This window comes from Podarcis erhardii, assembly GCF_964252035.2.
Source record: "Podarcis erhardii genome assembly, chromosome: 1".
In the NCBI taxonomy this organism is placed as follows: Eukaryota; Metazoa; Chordata; class Lepidosauria; order Squamata; family Lacertidae; genus Podarcis; species Podarcis erhardii.
Window position 1 is genome coordinate 119,453,061 of NC_138497.1, and position 16,716 is coordinate 119,469,776.

Sequence of the window (16,716 nt, forward strand, 5' to 3'; positions counted from 1 at the left end):
TCAGTGGTGATTCATGCATCACCGAGAAAGTGACAGGCAAAGATACAGTTAGCCACAGGCTGACCAGGAAATCTCTGGACACCCTGAAGAAAGGAGCTTACTTGCCACAGCACAGTGTTAAGTGGCCTTAAGATCTCATTATTCCTATGGAATAGCAGAATCAGCAGCATCTTGTACATCTGCCCTTTGGTGCATTGAGAAATGAGGAAGATTTGTTTACTTGCAGAGCAATATAAACCTTCTGCCACCATGGACAAAGTTCTGTGGAACAGCTGAGCTACTACTCCAACTGCATATTGACTTGAAAATACCACTTCTCTGATGAAAACAGGGACGTCCTATTCCATAATACAGTGGTACCTCGGGTTACAGGCGCTTCAGGTTACAGACTCCGCTAACCCAGAAATAGTACCTCAGGTTAAGAACTTTGCTTCAGGATGGGAACAGAAATCGTGCGGCGGCAGCGGGAGGCCCCATTAGCTAAAGTGGTACCTCAGGTTAAGAACAGTTTCAGGTTTCAGGTTAAGAACAGACCTCCAGAACAAATTAAGTTCTTAACCCAAGGTACCACTGTAGTAGTAGTAGTAGTAGTAATAATAATAATAATAATAATAATAATAATAATAATAATAATTTATACCCTCCCAATTGACAGGGTTGCTTCAGCCACTCTGGGAGGCTTCCAACATATATAAAACCATAATAAAACATTAAACATTAAAAAACCAAAACCTTCCCTATACAGCACTGCCTTCAGATGTCTTCTAAAAGTTGTACAGTCACTTATCTCCTTGGCTCAGGGGTCGCATAACTCCATACCCTCCAACATTTCTCCAAAGAAAATAGGAACGTCCTAAGGAAAAGCAGGACATTCTGGGATCAAAGCAGAAACCTGTAAATTGGGGGCTGCCCCTGGAAAATAAGGATACTTGGAGGTCTGCACTTTAAAGTCCCACTGATTTTAATGAATCTTTTAAAATTCTGTATTTATGGATTATAGTTAGAGAGATCAGATATTCATAGCAAAGAGCAAAACACAACAACTTGTCAAAGGATCATTACAAAGTCCAAAAACACAGTAAGGGGGATATGTTTCATTGTTAGTCCCCCCATTCTTCAAAAACAGTTCATTATTACAGCATATTAAAAATAACCCATTCTGTTAATAGCCCTACTGTTAACTGAAATGACCAAAAATGGCCTTACTGGAGTTGACAGGTGAACACAGATCATTTTGCTATTATTAGCAGCAGCTGACGACCGAAACCTTCCACTTCCAGCTACCAGCTGCATATTGCAGGTGGAAGTTGCATGCATATGGAAGTTGGCAGGTTGTACAGCAGCCCAGATGGAGAAGCTTCCAAAATGGTCCCCAAAGGCCAATGTAAAACTTCCCTGAGGGACATCATGAATGACGGAGCTCATCAGCACTTTACAGTTTAAAGCCGTATCATACCACATTAAACTGTCATGGCTTCCCCCCAAAGAATCCTGGGAACTGTAATTTGTTAAGGATGCTGAGAGACTCTATTCCCCTCACAGAGTTCCAGCTGCCACAGTGGTTCAGCAATCAACCCCTCATCTCAGGGAACTCTGGAAATTGTAGCTCTGTAGCACCCTGCCTTTAATTTCCAGCTGCTTCTGCCTCCCCTGGCACCACCTTCCAGTTGCACATAACAGAGCTCACCTGGAAATGCAGGTATCTTTGTCTAGACGTGCCTTAGCAAGGAGACACGCAATGACAGGTCTTATTTGCAGAACCAGGAGGGTAAGTCCTGACTCAAGCCCTGACTCATTCTTCTCCCATCCCGCAAGAGCAATGTAAGCGAGGCGCATGCAAATACATGATTCGTATAATATCTTTACTAGAACCAACCATTATTCACAACGAACTATGCGATCTGCAGAGTTAGACAGAATGCTTCATAAGGCTAAATGTTCAAGAAAAATGTGGAGTGGTTTTGTGTGTGTGTGTGTGTGTGTGTGTGTGTGTGTGTGTGTGTGTTGGAGCAGGGGGAGGAAGTACATGTTTCCAGGTGAGGTTATGGCCTGCACATTGTTGCAGTCATAAGATGGTGATGGTGGAAGTTCATTGCTTTCGAATTAGTGATTTGGGGGACAAAAGTGCTGCCTCCTGCACCACCTTAAATCCGGTGCTAGACTCCTGGTTGATGGGTTTCCCCTCAAAAACTAGCATTCGTCTGATTTGAAAGTATAAGCACAGTTAAGCAGAGACAGGTACATTTAAGACAGCCATTGCACATTGTCAGGGACTGGGCAGAGGAGGAATGGTGGAGACTACCTCCCCAGCCTGACATTTCCAGAGAAGGGGAAGACAATTCAGAATTACAACAGAGGTTTGAGGGAGGTCACAACACAGAGGCAGGTGAGGGGAAAAGCTGGGAAACAATGGGAGAGGGAGAAGAAGAAACACCAGAGGTGTTAAGTTGTGGGTGAACATATGAGACGACACAGTGATTCTTCAAACAGCTCTTGTTTATTCACAGGCCAGAACTAAACTGAAGGGTTCAGCCAGCCTGCTTATATAGAGCTCCACTAGAACGCAACAGTAACCATTTTCTGTAACTATCCAATCACTGAACGTCACTTTCAATCCCTTATTTGCATATGTGGACCTGAGTGAAAACTATCTACAGTATCCCCCTGCTGGCCCAGGGTGAGAACGTCAGTACATAACAAGAGGGGTGGTAGCTGACGGACACAGTGTCTTTAGGAAGTATTCCAGACCCCCGTCTCCCAGAACCCGGTGAGCCTTGAACGTAGTAAAGCAAAGGGCTAAGAAGCAAAGGGCTCTCAGTGCCACCCATAGGGGAGATGACGACGAATGAGGAAGTAGGAAGAAAAGGGGGTGGAGAGTCATTATTCCAAGAGACTGCATTCCCAAGCCTCTCTCTCTCTGTAAATATTGAATAAAAAGCAGATGGTAAGAACTTTTCCTTGTGTTATCCGTTCCCGGCAACCTGCCGTGGGAGTTGTTTCCTCTGCCGCCTGACACACATGCACAAAGGACAGCTTCGTGAATATTTGCTCAGGGGGGGTTGCAGGTGTGGGGAAACCAAACAGGTAATGCACATCAGGTAGAAGAAGAAGAAGAGTTTGGATTTGATATCCCGCTTTATCACTACCCGAAGGAGTCTCAAAGCGGCTAATATTCTCCTTTCCCTTCCTCCCCCACAACAAACACTCTGTGAGGTGAGTGGGGCTGAGAGACTTCAGAGAAGTGTGACTGGCCCAAGGTCACCCAGCAGCTGCAGGTGGAGGAGCGGAGACGCGAACCCGGTTCCCCAGATTACGAGACTACCGCTCTTAACCACTACACCACACTGGTGAAGACATCCCTCTCTGGTGTCTATGACAGCATGCAAATGTGATTTGATGTTCGGGGCTTCAAGTACATAGCCTAGAACTGGGCTCTGCCATGGTTGTCATTTTGTCTCTTTGTTTCTTATACAGTGGTATAAGAAGCGAGGGGCAGGGAGAAGAGAAGTTAATCATTAATTCCTTGTACTGAACAGATGCTGTAAAGTCTTTGCCTCAGGCTGCCTGTTCTCTGCCTCACCCTGTTTACTGGACACACCCTAAAGGATTGCGTAATTCAGAGCACACCTAAAGCTTACCAAAAAGAGAGAGAGAGCCATACTTCAGTGAACACGGTGACTGCCGTGCCTAAATGGAAAAGAGAGAGAATCTAAAAGCAGAGTTATTCTAGCTAAAAAATTGGTTGCATTTTGTTCCAGAGTAGCTGCTGCCCATTAACCACGAGTGATCTGTGAGTTTCATTCAGGTGGTTCAGAGTGTGTCTGTAAAAATGCAATTAAAAATTGAATGGCATCTAGCACAGCACATTGCAATTACCTCAGCAGAGAGAAAAACAATACCCTCAGCAATTTGCATGTGGTCCATGGGGGTGGGAGGTTTGGGAACCACTGTTCTAAAGGTTTTGTGTGCTATGGGGCTAAACACTACACCTGATGAAAGGGAAATACAGCTTGCAGTTGATTTCTGTTCCCGACTAAGGAGCCCTGAAATTAACCAGTAGTTCAATGGTAGAAAGGTTTTAAAAAAAGGTAAAGGACCCTGGGATGGTTAAGTCCAGTAGGCCGAGGGAGCCGACGTTTGTCCAGAGACAGTTTTCTGGGTCATGTGGCCAGCAGGACTAAACCGCTTCTGGCACACGGAGGACTGTGACAAGTGCCAGAGCGCACGGAAATGCCATTTACCTTCCCGTCGCAGTGGTACCTATTTATCTACTTGCACTTTGATGTGCTTTTGAACTGCTAGGTTGGCAGGAGCTGGGACAGAGCAACGAGAGCTCACCCTGTCATGGGGATTCGAACCGCGACCTTCCGATCAGCAAGCCCAAGAGGCTCAGTGGTTTAGACCACAGCACCACGTACTAGCTCAATGGTAAAGCACCTGAAAGAAAGAAAAGCGCCCAGGTTTGGGCCCTGAAATCTCTAGCTAGAAGAGAATCAGGTGGCTTATGATGGGAAATGCCCCTCTTGACCTAAGACCCTGGAGAGCACCTGTCAGTCAGAGGAGATGACTGACTGGACACATATTTGGACTTAGTACAAGGCAGTTTCCTATGTTCTCTGGGCAGCAGCCGGTACCTTGAACACACACTGGAATGACAGAAGACCAAGATGATTAAGCTCAGCCTGCGCTGAGAGCAAAGAGAGTGGAGCAGTTGTGAGACGGAGCAGAAAGCCAGAAAGTTCCTCATTCAAAACTTGCCTCAGCCGTGGACTTCTTAGCAAATCACTCTCTCTACTCAGCCTCTAACTGTAATCTGAGATGGCTGTTCTGCCTCACAGGCAGTGATGTAGCATGGGTTGCCAGTGCCCGGGGCCAGCTGGGAGGGATGGAAATGAACAGAGTATGTATAAGTATTCAAGTACCTTATGGCGCCCACATCACCCAGGAGATCACAACCACAGAGATAAAAAGAAGAGTTGTTCTGTTGTCCAGAGAGGTCACTTCCTGGTTCTCATGGAGAAAACGTTTTTAACAGGGCCCAGTGGCGGAAGCACACAACTGTTTGAGGCAGCACCAGGTGTTGAAATTCTGTACCCCCTAACAATTTTGTGCCTGAAGCAACCACCCCTGTGCCCCCCCCACGCTACGTCACTGCTCACACAGTTGTGGTGCAGATGACAGAGGATGCCTCAAACACGTTGAAGAGGCTGCATAAATGAAAAGTGTTGCTGTTATTAAATTGGCCACAAAACTCCCCCCACCCACCCATGGGAGAGGGTCACATTCCAGTTTCCCGTGAGGATCCTTCAGCACCAAGGAAGGGCTTATTCCTGTTTCAAACCAGCTCATTCCTATTTGCAAAATCTAACTCTTCTCCTTTGCTGGGGTTGTCGCCTTTCATCCCCTGGGGGGATCCCCACTCCTTTTTGAGGGAGCTGCACGACCAGCTGAACGTTGAACAGGCAAAGCTCTGGCAGTGGGAATGGCATTGCCCATTGAATATCCACCTTTGTCTGGGCAGGGGGAAAGCAGTCTGGCCATCTTCTCTCAAACTCTAAAAGAGGCTAACCAGGATCGGTTTTGCTACAGCAAAGTTGCTGGGCCCTAGAAGCAAATGTTGTGCGCGAGCTAGCTGTCCACACCTCTGACTGCAGGCCTGGGCAATGCATTCTCCTCTTCCGAAAAGCCCTGGAACATTTAATGGTGATGAAAAACTCTACGCAAAACCAGGGTGGGGCAGTCATGACCAGATGACTGAGAAAACCGAGAACCAAACTAGAGAATGCATATTTGCATTGAAAGTGCAGGTTTTAAAAAATACAAATGGCACCCACTGTCCGGTGGTAGGACCAGAGGAAGACCATTGGCTCATCTACCTCAGTATATTGACTAGCAAAAGCTCTCCAGGGTTTCAGACAGGAGTCTGAGGAAGCATCAGAGCAGTCATGGAGTGGGGGGAAGTTTAATCCTTTATTCCCTTGCTGAGGCCCGTTTTTCGAAAGCTGCTATTTTATTCAGGCTGGTGCTGAACTTTAAAGCCCTAAACAGCTTTGGCCCAGTATACCTGAAGGAGCGTCTCCACCCTCATCTTTCAGCCCAGACACTGAGATCCAGTGCCGAGGGCCTTCTGGCGGTTCCCTCACTGCGAGAAGTGAGGTTACAGGGAACCAGGCAGAGGGCCTTCTCAGTGGTGGCGCCTGCCCTGTGGAACGCCTTCCCATCAGATGTCAAGGAAATAAACAACTACCTGATTTTTAGAAGACAACTGAAGGCAGCCTTGTTCAGGGAAGTTTTTAGCGTGTGGTGTTATATTGTGCTTTTACTATTTTTTGTTGGGAGCCGCCCAGAGTTGCTGGGACAAACCAGTCAGATGAGTGGTGGCAAGTGTTGTTGTTGTTGTTGTTGTTGTTGTTGTTGTTGTTATCAACACTGTCCTGCTGGGCACTGCATCAGTGGTGGATTTTGTCCCAATGGCACAAACCATAGCTGGGGAGGAAATGGTTAAATCCCCCCCTCCTTTTGATTCTCTGAACCCCATGATTACCAGCTCTGTCTCCCAGCTGCATAGCTGTCAACTTTCAGATTGAAAATAAGGGATCAGCAGCCTCGAAAATAAGAGATCAGCAGCCTCACCTGTCCGGGGACAGTTTACGGCATTTCTAACAATTTGGGATAGCAGTGGGAAGCAGCAGGAAACGGCGCTGGAATAAGGGAATTTTCCGCAAAAAAAGGGGGAGGTTGACAGCTATGCCCAGCTGATGCAATTAGCATCATTTCAAAATCCGCACATTAAATTCAAAGGCACGGTTCAGGTTTCGTGTGGCCCTTAGAAAACCCGAATCCAGCTCCACAGTCAGTTCCACTGGCTACTACAGCAGCTGAGTTGTTGTGATTTGTGTGACCCTCAAAGCGAGTCTGATTCAATGTTAGTCAGCTGTGGCGCCTGGTCTTTACATCACTCCCCAGCAAGGAACACGGAAAGGAAAACAGCCCAGCCAACACCCTTAAAAAACCCCACAAAAAACCCTCTCTGCTGCTCTACAGACTTGCCTTAAGCTTGCACTTGATGAGAGGGATGGATTTTTACAACGAAATGTGCTGATGTGCACGCTAGCCTGGAAAGTTACACCTTTAGATGCACAAACTGTGTTGTTTATTATCATAGCATGAAGCCAAATAAGGGTATCACGGACAGGATTTCAAAAACGAGTTTAGATCCAAAGGAAAGACATAAAAATTGAGGAGTATGTGTGCCACTCAAATGAATTAACAGTACTTTTAAGCTGCCACATGCGCACCAGATCTAAATACCGTATTTTTTGCTCTATAAGACTCACTTTTCCCCTCCTAAAAAGTAAGGGGAAATGTGTGTGCATCTTATGGAGCGAATGCAGGCTGCGCAGCTATCCCAGAAGCCAGAACAGCAAGAGGGATTACTGCTTTCACTGCGCAGCGATCCCTCTTGTTGTTCTGGCTTCTGAGATTCAGAATATTTTTTTCTTGTTTTCCTCCTCCAAAAATTAGGTGCGTCTTGTGGTCTGGTGCGTCTTATAGAGCGAAAAATACGGTAAATAAAATGCACAACGTTTCAGAAACTCTGGCAAGAGGTGACCCAGGTGCATTGGAATGGTGTCCCAGAGGGGACAAATTAATATTTGTAAGGGAAGGATCCCACAATTAATAGTTTTTTGGAAGGGGAAGATAATGGGCAGGAATGATTTCTTTGGCAAGAAGAATCTGTTGAGGAAGAGATGACAGGACTGTGCAGGCTAACCCCACCCTTCAGTGCTCCCAGAGGTCCTGTTCTTGGTGCATATGAGGAGTTTACTCTTAAGGAGTACTTCCATGTGGCTGAAACTAGTCCAAGATTGGATGCCCTGAGGACAGCATTGCACCCAGTCGATACAGATTTAGTAATTGCATGGCAATGTGTCGTGGGATGATGACCGGTTGTTGACCGGTTGGGAGTGACCGCTCCAAGCTTTTGCAAAGTTATCACCCACAAATGATCTGACACACCATCTTCTCATGTGACTAGTGAACACACAGGGCATGGGATCAGCATTGATGGGCTGAACTGGAGCTGTTTTCTTAGTGTGAAAGTACTCGTGGGGAAGAAATTTGATTCCATTTGCACTTAAAGGCAGAAGTATATAACTTGCACTTTTCAAAGCAATGCAGGAACTGAAACTCAGCCATGCTTTGAAATTTGCACTTCTTCAAATTTTGCAATACAGGTCTCCTGCCAACTAATGTGTATAAAAATGCAGGTGACTGAAATCTGAGAGAATGAAATCTGAGAGATACGCTTTCAACACATCTGTGGATTGGACTAAACTTGTACTTCTGTCCGGCCACAATAAACCCAAAATCTGCCCCTCAAAGCTAATTCACTTTTCAGCAAGATGTGTCCTTCAATAGGTAAAGGATCTCTGGATGGTTAAGTCCAGTCAAAGGTGACTATGGGGCTGTGGCACTAGGGCGGTTCATTAAAAACTATTTTTTTAAAAAAAAAAAAATGCCTGCTCCAAAGGTCTTATCTTGCTACACTAGGAATTATATAGCTATATCTGAAATTTCATGCATATCAGTTAATATCTTGACCCTCCTCCACGAAAATAGCTGTTTACTACTTGGCCATTTTCCTATGTCATGAAGGCTGAAATTTCAATTCAGTAGAGCAGCGTCAAGATATTAACTGTAATTATTATTATTATTATTATTATTATTATTATTATTCATACCCCACCCATCTGGGTGGGCTTCCCCAGCCACTCTGGGCAGCTTCCAACAAAATATTAAAATACAGCAATACATCAAACATTAAAAGCTTCCCTAAACAGGGTTGCCTTCAGATGTCTTCTAAAAGTCTGGTAGTTGTTGTTCTCTTTGACATCTGGTGGGAGGGCGTTCCACAGGGCGGGTGCCACTACTGAGAAGGCCCTCTGCCTGGTTCGCTGTAACTTCGCTTCTCGCAGTGAGGGAACCACCAGAAGGCCCTCAGCGCTGGACCTCAGTGTCCGGGTAGAACGATGGGGGTGGAGACGCTCCTTCAGATATACTGGACCGAGGCCATTCAGATATAGCTATATAATCCCTAGTGTAGTAAGATAAGACCTTTGGAGCAGGCAAGTTTTTTTATGAACCGCCCTATTGTGGCACTCATCTTGCTTTCAGGCCAAGGGAGCCAGCGTTTGTCCACAGACAGCTTTCCGGGTCATGTGGCCAGCATAACTAAACCGTTTCTGGCACAACAGGACACCGTGACAGAAAGCAGAGCGTACGGAAATGCCGTTTACCCTTCAATAATCATATGACAAAGCCATCTGCCAGGTAGCCTGTGCACTGGCTTGCTAGGTCTATTGGGTGTAACAAGGTATTATACTCGTTCTTATGCAGCCTGTAGGTTTCATTTCCACAAAATTCAAAAAGGCAACAAAAATCACATGGTTTTTTAAAAAGTGATTTATAAAGCTTTAGGGTTCCTCTCTATCTAGCCTTCTCCTGCAGCTGAGTTGCAACCTAACATGTCCACTGAATTTAACTGGCCTCTGTAGCACCGGTTGATGTGCAAACATTAGCAAGAGATAAAGTTTATCTTAATGCTGTGAAAAGCTTCACCTGCTGATTTCTGCACACCCATCCGCTGTTAAGAACACAAAAGATAGCCTGGCTGTTGCTTCTGCGTGTGTGTTTCCTGGTAAGTTGGCAAAACCTCCTCAGAAAGGTAATAGCAGCTGGTATGCCAAGAAGCACCATGGCTGACGGTCCCATAATGGGTCCGTGAGCTTACACTGCAACAGCAAAGCAGGATGGGTAAGCGTTGATGTGTCTGCAATAGCAATTACTGCCCGTTACATCACAGTAAAACCGTGTGTAGTTTTTGTGTAGCAGAAAAGAGGCATGATGGGATAGAGGAAATTCAACCTTGCAAAAGTTTAAATATTTTCAGGTGTGCGCCTTATAGATGATGCCAAGCTGGTAAAATATTGGTAGTCAGGTACATTGTTTTGTATTGAATTGCAAATGGGGGTAAGAAATATTTTCAAAATAGTTGATACAAATATTACAATGAAACCTTAAATATGAAAAAGTCTATATTCACAACTTTTGTTGAGCCGCCAATAACCCAGATTTTGACTTCTTGAAATATGGCAACCCTATGTCCATGAGAGGGATGCGGGTGGCGCTGTGGGTTAAACCACTGTGCCGTTTGGGCTTGCCGAGCAAAAGGTCAGCGGTTTGAATCCCCACAACGGGGTGAGCTCCCATTGCTCGGTCCCTACTCCTGCCAACCTAGCAGGTCGAAAGCAAGCAGTGCAAGTAGATGAATAGGTACCACTCCGGCGGGAAGGTAAACAGTGTTTCTGTGCGCTGCTCTGGTTCTTCAGAAGCGGCTTAGTCATGCTGGCCACTGTCTGCGGAAGCGGACAAACGCTGGCTCCCTCGGCCTGTAAAGCGAGATGAGCTCTGCAATCCCAGAGTCCTTCACAACTGGACTTAATTGTCAGGGGTCCCTTTACCTTTATGTCCATGAGAAATCTAGATTGTACAGAATCAAACCAAGTATCTGATGGAGTTAACATCAAAATGCTGTTGCAAGTCATTTGTATTGCCCGGATGAAACCCCAGGCTGCTAGTAATTCTTACACTGCTGAGAAGTTATACTGGCATAGTGACATACCAATATTTGACTCACGTAAGCTAATACTTCAAAGTGCAAGTAGATAAATAGGTACCGCTCCAGCAGGAAGGTAAACAGCGTTTTCGTGTGCTGCTCTGGTTCGCCAGAAGCGGCTTAGTCATGCTGGCCACATGACCCGGAAGTTGTACACCGGCTCCCTCGGCCAATAAAGCGAGATGAGTGCTGCAACCCCAGAGTCAGTCATGACTGGACCTAATGGGCAGGGGTCCCTTTACCTTTAAGCTAATCCAATGGTGTTTTGTCTTTATCACACCTTAAACTTCTTCTCTGCGCTAACTGAGATGGGCTGTGTGAAATAAAACAAAACAAATATCAAGCTAATAAGAAGCTGGTGCGCCATCCATGTTAAATGTTTGGACTTATGACTTGAGCAGCAGAACATGGAAAGTAGTAGAATGGAATCAGGAAGCAAAAGTCATTGCTATTTCCTCATAGCCATTTTTAGACTCTTTTACAATGGACTGTGATGAAATTCCAGGGTTGGTGTCTTGGAAACTGCTTTGTGATCAAATTTTTATAACAACAGCTACATTTCTGCAATACATTGAGAGTTGGAGGCGGGGAATGAGCAATGAAGCAAAGATGAGCGACTGTGACAAAAACTATATATAATGCATGTGGCAGCAACTATAGAGAGAAGTGAAAGCAACCATTGCTAAAGGTCACAAAGGGTTCTCTACAGTGCCATCGTCTGGAGCCCTTTTTGTACCATTTGCAGTTTCATATACAAAATATGCTGGCCAAGTGGTTTGGGGAAACCCTGGCAACAGAAGTCAAGCTGAAGTGGATATTTCCAAGGATCTTTCCTCTTTTTGGGTGCAAGAAGTGTAGAGTTATCGTTCATCAATGAAATGATCATAGAATGATGATTGAACCATTGGTTTGAAATATATTTCCCCATGCTAGCCTGCACAGTTGCAGATAAACTGCAGGTTTATGTTTTCCCCTGTTGTCTTTGTCCATGGAGTTTTCTTGGCAGGGATACTGGAGTGGCTTGCCGGTTCCTGCTCCAGGTGGATCACATTTGGTCAAAACTCTCCACTATGACCTGTCCATCTTGGGTGGCCCTGCACGGCATAGCTCATAGCTTCTCTGAGTTATTCAAGCCCCATGGCAAGGCAGTGATCCATGAAGGCGATCACCTTGCCAACAAAGGTGTGGAACTGTTTTAGAAGGTCTTAGGTACTGGTTTCCAGCTGGTGAGCTGGGACCCACTACTGGGTTGCAACTTGAAGAAGAAGAAGAGGAGGAGGAGGAGGAGGAGGAGGAGGAGGAGGAGGAGTTTGGATTTGATATCCCCGAAGGAGTCTCAAAGCGGCTAACATTCTCCTTTCCCTTCCTCCCCCACAACAAACACTCTGTGAGGTGAGTAAAGCTGAAAGACTTCAGAGAAGTGTGACTGGCCCAAGGTCACCCAGCAGCTGATTCTGGAGGAGCGGAGACACGAACCCGGTTCACCAGATTACGAGTCCACCGCTCTTAACCACTACACCACACTGGCTCACCACCTGACTAAATTAGGCCACAACAGTAGTACTGGAAGAGCCAACCTGGGACTTTCTGAATACGTGGCACCACCGATCTGTCATCCTTCCCCTATAAATCTTTGCATACTTTGGGGTTTATCAACCTAGGAAGGTAGCCCATCTAGGAGAAGGAAAAATATGAACCTCGCCAAAGAATTGATGCTTTTGAATTATGGTGCTGGAGAAGACTCTTGAGAGTCCCATGGACTGCAAGAAGATCAAACTTATCCATTCTTAAGGAAATCAGCCCTGAGTGCTCACTGGAAGGACAAATAGTGAAGCTGAGGCTCCAATACTCTGGCCGCCTCATGAGAAGAGAAGACTCCCTGGAAAAGACCCTGATGTTGGGAAAGATGGAGGGAACAAGGAGAAGGGGACAACAGAGGACAAGATGGTTGGACAGTGTTCTCGAAGCTACCAGCATGAGCTTGACCAAACTGCGGGAGGCAGTGGAAGACAGGAGTGCCTGGCGTGCTCTGGTCCATGGGGTCACAAAGAGTCGGACACGACTAAATAACAACAAACCTCTGCTGCCTTGTGGAGGGGGGGAGCCTAAGGAGTAAACCCTACACAAATCCAGAATAGAGTTCCTGAGGTGGTTGGATGGCGACTTGTACGCCTACTTCCACCAACTCCTGCAGCCAAGCTGGTGCCAAACATATTGCTCTGCTTTCTTTTGGACCACATTAGTGAGACCGAGAGGTGGGGTCTTGTCATCTGGGCGGCCCAAGACCTCCATACACAGTGCCCAGGTTTGTGCCTCAGAGAGGTCATGTTGGTGCTGCTGAGGCAGAGGTTTGACTCCATCCCAGAAGGCAAACTCCACTGTCTCTCAAGAAAGACAGATGTAATTGCAAAGCCCCATTTACCACGTAAAGGTAAAGGGACCCCTGACCATTAGGTCCAGTCGTGACTCTGGGGGTGCGGCGCTCATCTCGCTTTATTGGCCAAGGGAGCCAGTGTACAGCTTCCAGGTCATGTGGCCAGCATGACTAAGAACCAGAGCAGCGCACGGAAACACTGTTTACCTTCCCGCAGGAGCAGTACCTATTTATCTACTTGCACTTTGATGTGCTTTTGAACTGCTAGGTTGGCAGGAGCAGGGACCGAGCAACGGGAGCTCACCCCGTCGTGGGGATTCGAACCGCCGACCTTCTGATTGGCAAGTCCTAGGCTCTATTGTTTAACCCACAGCGCCACCCGCATCCCATTTACTACATAGCCCCCACTTATAATCTTACTGCAAGTCACACAGGGGAAGCCAGCCTTATGTAGCATCTAGCTAGGATAAGGTGACTCACTACAACCCCTTCTGCTCCTGTTTTCAGATTGGTTGCTGATATGCATTTAACTATCCCTAGGAAAGATGAGTATCTTTTCCTGATGAACCCTCAGCACCAATAGCAGCAAACCTGGATTGTCTCCATCAGTAGTGTGATCAGGCAAATATGAAACTCGTCAAGTCTATGGAATGCAGACTGGAGCATATCTAGTTCCTCCAAAAAATTGTACTGTGGAATTGCCGCATATGAAACAAACCAATGACCCAACGCTAAGTCAGAGTAAGTATCTGATAGTCTAGCAAAGATAAATCCCACAGGGAACTTCCCCAGTGTGGGATATTTTCAACTGCAACTCCCAACAGCCTCAGCAAACACAACTAATAGTCAGGGATGATGGGAGTTGCAGTGCAAAACATGAGGTGGTCACAAGGTTAGGAAGGTTGGCATACGGCTTCTGTGATTTAGCATGGTAGATTCATGAGTGTTTTCATGTACTCACACAAATTGAATCATACTAATACCTACAGAAATGGAGGCAGTGAGAGATTTTACTTTCTTGGACTCCATGATCACCGCAGATGGTGACAGTAGCCATGAAATTAAAAGACGCCTGCTTCTTGGGAGAAAAGCAATGACAAACCTAGACAGCATCTTAAAAAGCAGAGACATCACCTTGCCAACAAAGGTCCGTACAGTGGTGCCTCGCAAGACGAAATTAATTCATTCTGCGAGTTGCTTCGTCTTGCGATTTTTTTGTCTTGCGGAGCGCGGATTCCCTGGGTATTAACGGCTTTAAGAAAAAGGAAGCAAACCCGCAAGACGTTTTCATCTTGCACGTTTTTCGTCTAGCGAGGCATTCGTTTTGCGAGGTACCACTGTATAGTTAAAGCTATGGTTTTCCCAGTAGTGATGTATGGAAGTGAGAGCTGGACCATAAAGAAGGCTGATCGCCAAAGAATTGATGCTTTTGAATTATGGTGCTGGAGGAGACTCTTGAGAGTCCCATGGACTGCAAGAAGATCAAACCTATCCATTCTTAAGGAAATCAGCCCTCAGTGATCACTGGAAGGACAGATCCTGAAGCTGAGGCTCCAATACTTTGGCCACCTCATGAGAAGAGAAGACTCCCTGGAAAAGACCCTGATGTTAGGAAAGATGGAAGGCACAAGGAGAAGGGGACGACAGAGGACAAAAATGGTTGGACAGTGTTCTTGAAGCTACCAGCATGAGTTTGACTAAACTGCGGGAGGCAGTGGAAGACAGAAGTGCCTGTCGTGCTCTGGTCCATGGGGTCACGAAGTCGGACACGACTAAACGACTAAACAACAACAACAACAATACCTACAGTCCAGGAATGCGATTCTCTGCAGCGCACGAAGGTTTCCATTCTGCACAAGCAAGAGCTTGTGCAACGATAAGCCTTTAGGGCGATATGAATAAGCTCAAAAGAGCTCGCACAAATGCAAACCCCAAAGTGATATTTCTGAGAATAAACACAGCTTGGACTGACTCTTTGGTGAGTCAGTGTTTTATAGTCGCTTTGTTCTCCGTTGGAATGTTGGGGAACAAGGGAAGGAAGTTTGATACATGTGAGGGTCCCGTCCAAAGCAAACAGCAAAGGCCTCTGCAGAGCTCACCTCCTGCTTATCTGACACTCTGCTGTGGGGATGCACAGGGCCTCTGGAGGAAACTCAGTGTTTCAGTTAATTAGCCAGACATGCGCTGCTCTGCTGCCTGTTGAGATCTTTTGCTACCGCGGAAAAAGTGGATGCTAATGTCAACAGCCAGGAATGAACTTGGTGGGGCGGATTCAACGGAAGCTCTTTGGTCTGAGTCTGCCTTCCAGCTTGATTGTTGCTAAAGTTAAATTTAGGAAAGTTAAGCTGGGTGATGCCCAGAGCGATATCCATAGTCAAAATCAATGGTTTTAAGCAGCTCAGGTCCATTGATATCAATGGTTAATGTTGCATATCAGCTACTGTACTGACATGAGACTCCTCCAAACGACCTCTTCATTCAGCATCCATCTTGATTTGTTTGTGGAAAGCTTACACGGTGGTTAGACTACATCCTGTTTTTATTGAGCATTTGCCTTGATTTGTTTGCAATTATAAGCACTCGTCCTCTGCGTTCATCCTGATTTGCTTGTGAAGCATTTCCCTGTTATTCGTTCATCCTGCATGTTATGTACTGAAGTTCTCACCCTGGGCCAGCAGGGGGATACTGTAGATAGTTATGCAAATAAGGGATCGAAAGTGACGTTCAGTGATTGGATAGTTTTAGAAAATTGTTACAGTTACATTGTACTGGAGCTCTATATAAGCAGGCTGACTGAACCCTTCAGTTACAGATAGGTAGCCGTGTTGGTCTGCCATGGTCAAAACAAAATAAAAAAATTCCTTCCAGTAGCACCTTAAAGACCAACTGAGTTAGTTCTAGGTATGAGCTTTCGTGTGCATGCACACTTCTTCAGATACACTGAAACAGAAGTCACCGGACCTTTCTATATAGTGAGAAGGTGGGGAGGGGTATTACTCAGAAGGGTGGTGGGAATGGGTGATTGGCAGATAGCTGCGATGAGCCTGTTGACGACTCTTAACGACTGCAATAGGTCTAACAGGAAAAAGCAAGGGGTGAGAAGGTGAAAAATGGCTTTGTCATGTATAATGAGATAAGAATCCAATGTCTTTGTTCAAACCAGGTCTCTCCATAGTTTTAAGTTTGGTGATAAGTTGCAATTCAGCAGCTTCTCTTTCCAGTCTATTTCTGAAATTCCTTTGTAATAGAACAGCTACTTTGAGATCTTGTATAGAATGTCCTGGGAGATTGAAGTGTTCTCCTACTGGTTTTTCTGTCTTGTGGTTCCTGATGTCGGATTTATGTCCGTTTATTCTTTGGTGTAAGGTCTGGCCTGTTTGTCCAATATAGAGAGCTGAAGGACACTGTTGGCATTTTATGGCATACACAATGTTAGACGATGAGCAATTAAATAGTCCCGAGATGGTATGTGTGATGTTGTTGGGGCCAGTAATGGTGTTGTCCGGGTGTATGTGGCAGCAAAGTTGGCATCTGGGTTTATTGCAGGCTCTGGTGCCAGTGTCCGTGTTAGGTCTGGTTGTAGTATTATTGTGGGTTAGGAGTTGTTTAAGACTGGGTGGCTGTCTGTAGGCAATGAAAGGTCTTCCTCCCAGAGCTTGAGAAA

The 16,716-nt window shown here is 45.9% G+C and overlaps 1 long non-coding RNA gene across 1 annotated transcript in view; it reads left to right on the forward strand.

Moving 5' to 3' along the window:
• The window catches only part of LOC309335590, a 259,519-nt gene that overhangs the window by 129,910 nt on the left and 112,893 nt on the right, over window positions 1–16,716 (forward strand). Inside the window, exon 2 of the long non-coding RNA XR_014153591.1 lies at window positions 3,099–3,347. This is a non-coding gene — a long non-coding RNA (uncharacterized lncRNA). The remainder of the gene's footprint in view (window positions 1–3,098; window positions 3,348–16,716) is intronic.